We start from the raw sequence: 10,931 nt of genomic DNA on the forward strand, positions 1-10,931 counted from the left end.
CAAATAAATAAGTTTAATTCACTAAAAGTACATCTAAGAATAACATATTCCTTGGGAGTTTTATTAAGGTAGTCACTGTTTGTGCCTGTGTATTGGAGAGTTGGCCCTATGTTTTCTTCTACCAATTTTTCTTCTAGAAAAAAACAATTGATAAATTTTTGCACCCATTCATGTTAAAACTTTTGAAGAAATTAGGGTTAGAAAGAACTTACCTCAACATTATAAAGGCTATGTATAACAAATGCAAAGCCAACTTCTTATTGAATGAAGAAAAACTAAAATATATTCTCTGAAATCAGGAACAAGAAAAGAATGTTCACTCTCACCACTCCTAGTCAATATAGTTATTGAAACTAAAGTCAGAGCAATCAGATAAGAGAAGAAATTAAAGAGATACTGTGGTAGTAGGAGCAAATGTGACTCCATTTTGTTTTATGACTTCATCCTGTAAACAACCATGCCAAGTAGAAGAGTCATGACTGGAGCAAGATGTTCTTTTCCTTTTGCTATAGAAACCTTTAAGAACATGGAACTACCTAATGGGTTATTGTTTCTGTAACTAGGGTAACGGGGCTCTGTTTCTGTAACTGGGGTGACTGGGCTAACTGTGATTGGTTAGGCTTCCCTCCGCTTGACTGCACTGTCCCACTTCTGTAACCTGGCTTGTTTGCATTGGCTAGACCCCCTGAACATCCCTTTTGTGGTTTTCAGGCTTATAAGGAGTGCCCTTGCAATTGTTCGGGGCTGATCAGGGGAACAGCTTTATGTGCTGGTCAGCCGCCACCAGTGTGCTTCAATAAAGGCTTGATTCGATTATACGTGAGTGGTCTGGAAGTCAGTTTATGAAACCCTGGGACAAAGCTTTAACTATAACAATACAAATATGAAAAGAGGCCAAATTATCTGTTTTCTGAAGAAAGAGTCCTTTATGTAGTATACTCAAACTTCTCCACCAGAAGAATTCTAATACTGATATAGAAAATTAGGAAAGTAGGAAACAAAATCAGCATTCAAAAATCAATAGCTTTTTGGACTAGGGTTGTGGCTCAGTGGTAGAGCACTTGCCTAGCACATTCGAGGCCCTGGGTTCAATCCTCAGAACCATATATAAATAAACAAATAAAATAAAGGTATTATGCCAACTACAACTAAAAATAATAAATATTTTAAAAAATCAGTTTCTTTTCAATATTCCAATAATGAATCTGCAGAGAAAAAAAATCAGGAAAACTATTCCATTCACAATAATCTAATACAAGGCCCTGATTATTATTTATCTTGAATATTGTCATTCTAACTGGGGTGAGATGAAACCTCAATATAGTTTTTATTTAATTTCCTTTATGGTCCAGAATGTTGGACAGTTTTTTCATATATTTGTTGGTCATTTTCATGTCATCTTCTGAAAAATGTCTATTAGCTCACTTACCCATTGACTGGGTTATTTGGGTTATTTTGATGTTTACATATACTAGATATGAATTCTCTATCAGAAGAATAAGTGGCAGAAGTTTCTCCCATTTTTAGGCTCTCTTTCATCATCTTATTTCCTTTGCTGTTTGAAGTTTTCAAATTTGAAGCTTCCCCAGTTGATTCTTGGCTTTATTTCTTGATCTTTGGGACTTTAATTAAGGTAGTCACTGTTTGTGCCTGTATATTGGAGAGATGGCCCTATGTTTTCTTCTAGCAATTGTAAAGATTCTTGTCAAATTACTAGGCCTCTGATCCATTTTAGTTGATATTTATGCAGGGTGAGACAGAGGGAGCGCCTTTGATTCTTCTACATATGGATATCCTGTTTTCCCAGAGCCATTTGTTAAAAAGTCCATTTAGTCAGCCTTTTCACTGCTGTGACTAAAAAAATCAACCAGCACAATTGTAGAGGAGAAAAGGTTTATTCGGGGACTCACAGTTTCAAAGGTCTCTATTTATAGACAGCAAGCTCCATTCATTGGGGCTGGAAATGTTGCTGAACATCATGGTGGAAGAGTGTGGCAGAAGGAAGCAGCCTACATGGTAATCAGGAAGAAGAGACAGACTCCACTCTCCATATACACAATATATACCCCAAGGCCATGCTTTCAGGAACCCACCCCCTCAAGCCATACCCTACCAGCCTTCAGTTAACCACACAGTTAATCCCCATAAGGGGAATAATGCAATGATTGCATTAAGGCTCTTACAATCCATTTGTTTCTTCTCTTGCACTGCCTCACACATGAGCTTTTGGAAGACACATCACATCCAAACCATAACATCCATTTTTTCTCCAATGTGTGTTTTTACTGATTTTGTCAATTATTAGATGACTGTATCTGTGTGGATTTATCTCCATGAGTTCTATTCCTTTGATTTTCATGTTGGTTTTTATAAAGAGACCTTTCTCTTATTGTTAGTATGCCGCAGTCTGGCTGGGCACAAGATCACGAGCCACTCACAGCTTGTAGATTCAAACAGCAACTCTTTATTCCTGAACTCACACCAGCCGTCTACAATCACGTTCTGGGGAAATCCACGTTCTCTGCCCAAATCCACCCCCACTGGGCTTCTGTCTCCCAAAAATTACTGTCTGAATCCCGTGAGAACTCAAGGGGAACTCAGGCAGCAGGATACGCCCTATTCCCAGCAGGAATAACCTTAAACCTGGAACCACCCTAAACCCAGATTGTCCTCCTAAACCGGGAATGCCCTAAACCCGGATCCGCCCTGGTCCTTGAGCAAGGTCACCTACTTGCAATGTCACTGCAAAATGTCCTATTTCCACGAGTCCTTCCACTAAGCAACACGGGGTACGCTGGCAAGGAAATTGTCATACCTACTTGGCTAATGGCTCCCAGCATTAGTACAGCTCTGCAGCATGATTTGAGCATGGGAATTGTGATGCCTCAGCCTTGTTCTTCTTGCTCAGTATTCTTTTGGCTATGCTGGATCTTTTATTCTTCCATATGAATTTTAGGAATTTTTTTTTAGTTCTGTGAAGAAAGTCATTGATATTTTGATTGGGACTGATTGAAACTATAGATTGCTTTTAGTTATATAATCATTTTATCAATATTAAATCTGCTTATTGAAGAACAATAGATGCCTTTCCATCTTCTATAGTCTTCTTCAAATTCTTTTTTCAGTGTCCTATAGTTTTATTTTAGAAGTTTTTCAACTTCTCAGCTAGGTTTATTTCTATGTTTTTGTTTTGTTTCAGGTTATTTTCAATGGAATACTTTTCTTCATTTTTTTGTTGGGTTTACTATTGGCATGTAGCCAAACTTAATTTTTGTATGTTTATCCTGGATCTGCTACTTTTCTGTGTTTATTTCAAAGATATAAAACTCTTCTGATGGAGATTCTATGTATAGAATCATATCATCTGCAAATGGAGATAATTTGATTTCTTCTTTTTCTCATTGTATCTCTTTAATTTCCTCCTCTTGTGTAATCGATATAGCTAATATTACAAGAACTACATAGAATAAGAATGGTGAGGGTATGAATCCTTATCCTACTCTAGATTTTAGAAGAAATGCTTTTATTTCCTCACCATTCTGCCGCAGTCCAGATGCAGCAAAATAACCAGGGGGTGACGAACAACTTGTGTATGTTGATACAGCAGGAGTGGGAGCCATTTATTGTAGGACAGGAGGGGTATTTATACATTCCACACAGCTTATCTTAATTAACATAAACTAGATACAGCAGTCAACCAATAAGAAACCTCCACACTTAATGGCTTGCTGGCGCCACCTCACAAACCACTCCCCCTGGCAAAATACCAGGCGCCATCCAGACTTGTTTACAGACTCTAACATTTCCCCCTTTTGTTTAATTTAAATAACGACCATAGTGGTTTTTACACAAACACCATGAATAATCTGCTACAAGCAGAAGGGGAGGATACAAAATGCCACAATACCAAGCCAATTGATGGCTCCATGCAAGAAGCCCTTGGAAAAATTATACCAGCAATGACACTGTTAGCAAAGATACTGAGTTACAATTTGTTGTAGATTACAGTTTGTTGTCTCAGTCCAGGTAAAGCAGTGTCTCAATAGATTAACTCACAGTCCAGGTAAATCACAGTCCAGGTAAGTTCTGCAGGCAGCTAGCTTAAATCACAGTCCAGGTAAGTTCTGCAGGCAGCTAGCCTAAGCTGTAGCAGCAGAAACAGCAACAGCTCCGAAGTCTCATCCGTTTTTCAGCAACACTGGAAATTCTCCACCTTTGTCTTCACCAGCACTGGGATGAAGGCAGGAACTCCGGATGGCTAAAGAAAATCCTGTAGCATTCCACTAAGAAAACAACCTTCTGAACAATTTAGTACATTATCTCAAGGTTTTTTACATTTGAAATAGGCCTTAATGGTGTTCATTACTCATTAGCCTCCAGGTATGGGAGAACCATTGTAGCTTATTTATTTGCATTGAAAATGACCAAACTTCAGGGATGCTGGTAGCCTCTTCTGCCAGCTATAGCATCCAGGGCAGCCCCAGATGACCCTGGGGAGTGTCCCAGACTCAAACTGCTACTGGGCACAGAGCAAGAGCCTGGGAGACTGTGCCTCTGGGTCAGGTCTAGATTTGGGCTCTCGCAGTGGCGCCCCGCTCCCCAGGCGGGGGGCGGGGAATAGCCAGCTGCCGCTGCTTGGAATCTCCTTGCTGCATCATGACCAGCTTGTGCACGTGGCAGCCACCTTAGCGCCGATTCATGCACCGTCAGGTAACAAAAAGTATTCAGTAATAGCCTCTTGCTGCAACTTTTTTCCTGATAATCTTTCTTTTTCTGAACTTTCTTTTTCTTTCTGACTAGAGTTCCTGGGCTTCCATCAACACATGCCCTAACTATTCTTGGTTCCACTGGGATGCCTCTTTCCCTTAGTAATTTACTTCTCACCCCTTCCATATTTTCATCATAAAGACAATACAATACACTGAGACAAAACAAGACACAAACATACTGTATTAATCTTCTCCATTTTCTCGAAATGGCCATTTTTCCTCTCGCCCTATCTGCCTAGGGACGAGCAGATTGCTCCCGTCCTATCTATGGACGGGCAGCTTTTTTTCGTCACTTACCCCCGAGTGTCCCGGGGCTCCCTGTAATGGGCCACCATCTGCTGCAGTCTGGCTGGGCACAAATCACGAGCCACTGAAGCAGGAACAAACTTTATTTCGAAAAGTGTTTGCAAGAAAACACTTCACCCATGCTCCCAGGGAATTCTCCTGAACACGATGCTGCTCGTCCAGGAACCCCCAGCTGGAAAAATCTTTCCCGGAAATCCCTCCTCCTGCACTTCCCCAACCAATGGGAACTCTCGGGGAATCCCCGGGAATCCCCACAAGAACTCCAAAGTAGCGGCCCAGGCAGACAGTAATGCCACGCCTGTCAATCAGTAATGTTGGCAAAATGCCAAGGGCCATACAGTCTCGGCCATGGCTCTCAGCAACCATTCATTATGATTTGATGTTTTTCATGTGTAGCCTTGTTAAGACTGAGATAATTTTCTTCTATCTCTAATGTTTTCAGAACTTTTAACATGAATGGATGCTAAATTTTCTTGATGATTTTTTTTCTGCACCTATTGAGTTATGTAATATTTTTTTCTGAATTCTATTTATATGATGGATTACATTTATTGATCCACATATGCTGAATCAACCTTTCATCTATAAAAAAATATTTTTCAGGAAGTAACCAATTATTTTCAATAACATTTCCCAGTTTAATTAATAATGTAAAATAGACTTAAATAGAGATATTGAAATTCTCCATGCTAGAGAAAAAATTCTCTTATTGTTTGAAATAACATGTGGTGTCATATTTTGGAAATGGGCTTTTCACTTGTACATTGTCATGCAGTCCATGGGAAAAGGAAACTATTGAATTCAGTTAAGCTGCCCTTCTTTTGCATCTTCCAAAGTACCTAAATTGTGAAAGAAAGTGTAGTCTGTTATTGAGGTACAGAAGAATTTATAGAGGTCATCTTCTGCCTGGAGTGCTTAAGGAATCAGACCACCTGGTGTGGAAGAGAGCACTTGCATGTCTTTGCCACTCCTCACCATTTTTAACCTATATTCTTTCTCATTGTTGAAATCAAGACATTTGCACAGGACATAGTCAATGTGATATAGATCTATCACTCCTTCCAGAAAAGTTCTGGTTCCCCATAGATATTTTGGAGCCACTCTACTAGTCTTTTCATTCTGTAAGAGGACTCTGGACTTTCATTTGTGTCATCACTGAAACCAGGATTCTCTTACTGTTTCAGGCATCTCTCCTCAGTCTCTCAAAGAAGCTGACAATTCTAACATGGAAGAGACAACATCCTTATTGGTCCTGAGACAAGAAGACCTTGAATATGATGATATTGAGCCTAACACCTTTTAAGGTTTTTTTTTCTTTTATTTTCTTTTTTTTTTTTTTTGGTGTGTGTGTGCAACCAAGTCTACAGAGAGAGAGTTCTGGCTTCTTCATTACTGAAAAGTTTCTACTTGTATCCTTTATTCACAATAAATATTCTGAGCCTCAAATATCAGTGCCATTTTCTTAATGTGAATGTATTCACCCCCAGCAACCTCTGAAAACCCAGTGTTCAAACTGAATGGATCCCACATAGGGTCCCACACACACTACACAATTGCTTCTTTTAGATGGACAGATGTTTATTCTTCTCTTAAACAGCATAAAATCGGAATGCAGTCCTGAACTAAGAACTTGGTCTTACAAAAATTAACTTAGAAATACCTATTGTTATATTCAAAAATATTCCATTCATGCTTGACTAAAACCTACATTTAGTGATTAGAGTATATTAGGTGAATGGAAAATGGCTATATTTCTTCTAATTTTGCATAAGTTTTATAGAATAGCAATAACTAAATTCTGCTACTGCCTATTACTCTTTTACTCCAATGTCCTCTTCTTCTTTGTTGTTATTCCACAACTCTCTAAATTTCATGTTTTCCATAAAATTGTACTATTAATCATTAAATTGTGTTGTTTTCTATCATTTTTCATTGTTCTCTACTTCTTTATCTGGCTATCTTGTTTAAACAGTCAATGATTCTAACCACCAGAATTGCAAAAGATTTCTAAGTGGCTGTATTTACTGTGAATTATTCCCATCCCAGACCATCCTCACATATTTATTTGCATTGGAAAGGACTGAGTAAGCAAGCCAAACTCTGATATTCTCTATGCTTGAGACTCATTATTATCAATAGCAAATTTTCCAAAATTCAGTAATTTGCATGCAAACAAATGATTTTTTCCACATCTAACTGAATAAATTTAATCCAAGATTTTATTTACACTTTTTTTGTGATTGCTTCCTTTTACTAGTGATTTTTTTCTGTTTTTATTTTAATATTTTTGTATTGTAGATGGACAGCAACACTTTATTTTCTTTATATATTTATTTTTTATGTGGTGCTAAGAATTGAACCCAGTGTCTCACACTTGCTACGCAAATACTCTGCCACTCAGCTACAGCCCAAGCCCCTTCTGTTTTTTATTAATGTGTTATAGATATACATAATAGTGTGATTGAGTTTGACATATTCACACTTACATTTCAAATATTTTGCTCTATTCCCATCCCCAGTATTTCCAGTCTCCCTCCTCCCCTCCTTTCCCCTGCTCCCCTGCCTCTACTCTACTTTTCTCCCTTATATTTTGTTATTTTTTGTTTACTTCTTTATATAAGATTGAATTCACTCTAATATATTCATATATGTACTTAGTATAATTTGGTCAATTTCATCCTGCAGTTACTCATATTTCATGTGCCGCCAACGTCCTCCTCCATTCTCTTCTTCTCCTACACTGAACTCTCTTCTAATTTTCATGGATCCCCCATTTTGAACTTTATTTCCCTCTAGCTTTACCATAAAAGAAAAAGAATTTGACCTTTGACTACCTGAGTCTGGTTTTCTTTACTTTTATAACTTGAATATTTTATTTTAAAATAAAATGTATTTTCCTACCATAATATACATAAAGTTATTTAAAAAATTCTGAAATTTATAAACCATAAGTACAGTTATTGTTTCAAAACTTCCCATGCACCTCTGTAATTCAGAATTGGGAATCATTTAGCTATATTAGAAAGTTCAAAGGCCTTGCCTTAGACTATGAAGTCCCCACATTTGGAGGTCAACCTTCATTGTTGGACCTCATTAGATAGACACAGTCATTTTAGGAAACAGCAATAACAACTGTTTCCTGAACACATCAGACTCTTACAAATCTGTGTTTTGTTTTATTTGGGGTTGTTCTTTTCACTTTTATTCAAATAAACACAATACCTTTAATATAGACTGATAATATCTCCTTTCAAGCTAATGTACCTGGATTTTCAGATGTGCAGTGCTGTGGTCAAATCATGACTATTCTATAATTTGAAACAAGCATTTTGTACATACAAGCAAATAGCTGGGGTTTTTTGATCAAAAAAGAAAGAAAGAAAGAAAGAAGGAAAGAAAGAAAGAGAGCTAATAAAAAACATTATACTGTTACTTGCCTACTTGAGATTGATGGAGTCAAGGACATATTATTCTTGGGGGAGGGGAGGTAAAAATCTAATGTACCTCTAGATATAATGCAACTGCTTCCTCTCTTTCTTTCCTAAATGAGACATTTCAGGAGTGGTCTAGCAAGTTTGTCAATTGCTATTGGATTTGATTTTATAAGAAAATTTAAATAATATGGAAGAATGTTAAAGTTAGCCTTTGCCATTAGAGTTAGTAAGCCCCATAATGACTAAAATATTTTCTGATGTTCTAGACCCATAATTCAGAAATGAAGGCGTTGAAGAAATTTTATTCATTTTAAATTAATCCTGCTTACCCAGAAATTCCATCTTGAAAACTAAGTAATACCTTGTTTAGTTTGGTCTGATTAATATCAATTTTACTGAAGAAGCTGGTGTCCTTTCTGTGGCTTGGCCTTTGCTACTCCTACATATTAATTTAATTTAAATAAAGTTGTGGGTATAAGTACTGAGTGATAGTTTGACCTGCAAGAAATGAGTTTAAGCAGTCTCGTCACCCTTATTTGAAACCAGTTAGGGTGAATGTAATCTGGGGTCCAATTCAACTTAAAAATTGTAATTCTCTCATAGCAAAACAGCAGCCAAAGACAGAGGCCTGAGACTAGTGGGCCTATGGAACTCAAATTGGGTAATGTGGACCATGTCAGGCCATTGTCTATGTGGATAGTGTATTAGCACAAGCAGGCGGGCCCGGCCCTGGCTGATTCTGGCTGTGTCTCCTTTACAGAATGGCTGTGGTGTCTGGAGAGAGCAGGGCCAGCACAACTAGCTGGCAGGACTATATTTTCTGTGGAGACCCTGGAGGGACACAGGCAAGTCCTGTTCCTTACCAATTTCCCACACTGCCCACTTCTGACCTCACTTCCTTTGTAAGATGTGATTTGGCTCAGCAGCAACTTAGGAGAGTGGACATAGGCCTGGTATATTGAGACTTGCTCCTGCCTACTGTGACAGCCAAGGTTAGAAAGATCCTCTGGAAGACTGATGATCATTACTTTCTACAAGCAAAAATCCCAGTCATAGCCCAGAGCGGTGGTGCATGCCTATAATCCCAACAGTTCAAAAGAATACAGCAGGAGGAACATGAGTACAAAACCAGCCTCCGCAAAGAGAGGTGCTAAACAACTTAGCCAGACCATCTCTAAACAATATTCAAAAATGGCTCTGATGTGGCTCAGTGGTTAAGCAACCTTGGTACCAAAAGACAAAAAATCCCAGTCATTTTACAGCCTATCCACTAAAGCAAAACTAAATGGCTTTGAAAAATAATACACTTTGAAACTCTGACACTTTTATAAAAACAAAAACCAAGAAATTTCAAACAACATTTTTAGAAGTCCCTTAAAAACATATCAATAAATTTCTTAGTAACAAATTTAAAACATTTGAGACTCTTTGTCACTTTCCTGTGGGATACATACGCAGTAAGCTTTATTATAAAAATTATCTATTTGGTAGAATGTATAGGAAAAGTTCTATCAAAAAAATTGTTTTGAAATTACTTTTTTACAGAATGTCAAAAAGAATTAAGGTAAACACACATACTTAAAATGTTAATACAACAATATTAATTCAGTTGAATAAATAAAAGAAAGTGGCAACAAATTTATGGCAATTTTTCAAGACTAAGATGTAACTCAAGAATATATTTTTTAAATTTTTGTTTGTTTTAGTTGTAGATGGATACAATACCATTATTTTATTTATTTATTTTTATGTGGTGCTGAAGATTGAACCCAGTGCCTTGCACATGCAACACAGGTGCTCAACCACTGAGCCACAACACAGCCTAAGCTCAAGGATATTTTTTTAAAAATAATTTCCCTAAAGAAGATCATTCTAAGCACAAGACAACAGCATTTAAAATAAAGTGCTATGAGAAAAAGTAGTATCCAACATGGCGGCCGGCAAGGAAGCAGCACTTTCAGTATCTCCACATTAACCGGATCAGAAACACCCATTAAAACAGCTACATTCTACCTACTGAGGAACTTCTAGCAAAATTCCGCTGAAAGGAGACCTGCCAGGAATTAGTAAGTTTATTAGAGGTGACAGTTTGCCCCAGACAAGTGAATCTTGGCCGGCCACGCGGGCGCAGAGGTCCAATCCCTCAGCCACCGCCCGACCGGCTCTGCAAGCGGCCCGGGGTAGCGAGAAGGGTCCCCGCCTGGCCTGGCAAACGGCCCCTGTCATCCCGGCTCTCCTGGAGGCCCTGCTCGCTCTGTGATCGGCCACCCCGGCCGCCCGGCTCTTAGCCACAAGGCCGCTGCCAACCCGGTTCTACAAGTGGCCCCTGGCGGCCGGCTCGGCGAGAAGGGTCCCCGCCTGGCCTGGCAAACGGCCTGCGCCCTCCTGGCTCTGCTAACGGCCCCGCCCACCCGGCAAACGG

The 10,931-nt window shown here is 38.6% G+C and overlaps 1 pseudogene; it reads left to right on the plus strand.

Annotated features, from left to right (window-relative positions):
* The window catches only part of LOC107154861, a 52,144-nt pseudogene extending 45,719 nt beyond the window's left edge, over positions 1 to 6,425 (plus strand).
* The last annotated feature ends 4,506 nt before the right edge of the window (positions 6,426 to 10,931 follow it).

Source organism: Marmota marmota, unplaced genomic scaffold (assembly GCF_001458135.2).
Source record: "Marmota marmota marmota unplaced genomic scaffold, marMar, whole genome shotgun sequence".
Lineage (NCBI taxonomy): Eukaryota > Metazoa > Chordata > Mammalia > Rodentia > Sciuridae > Marmota > Marmota marmota.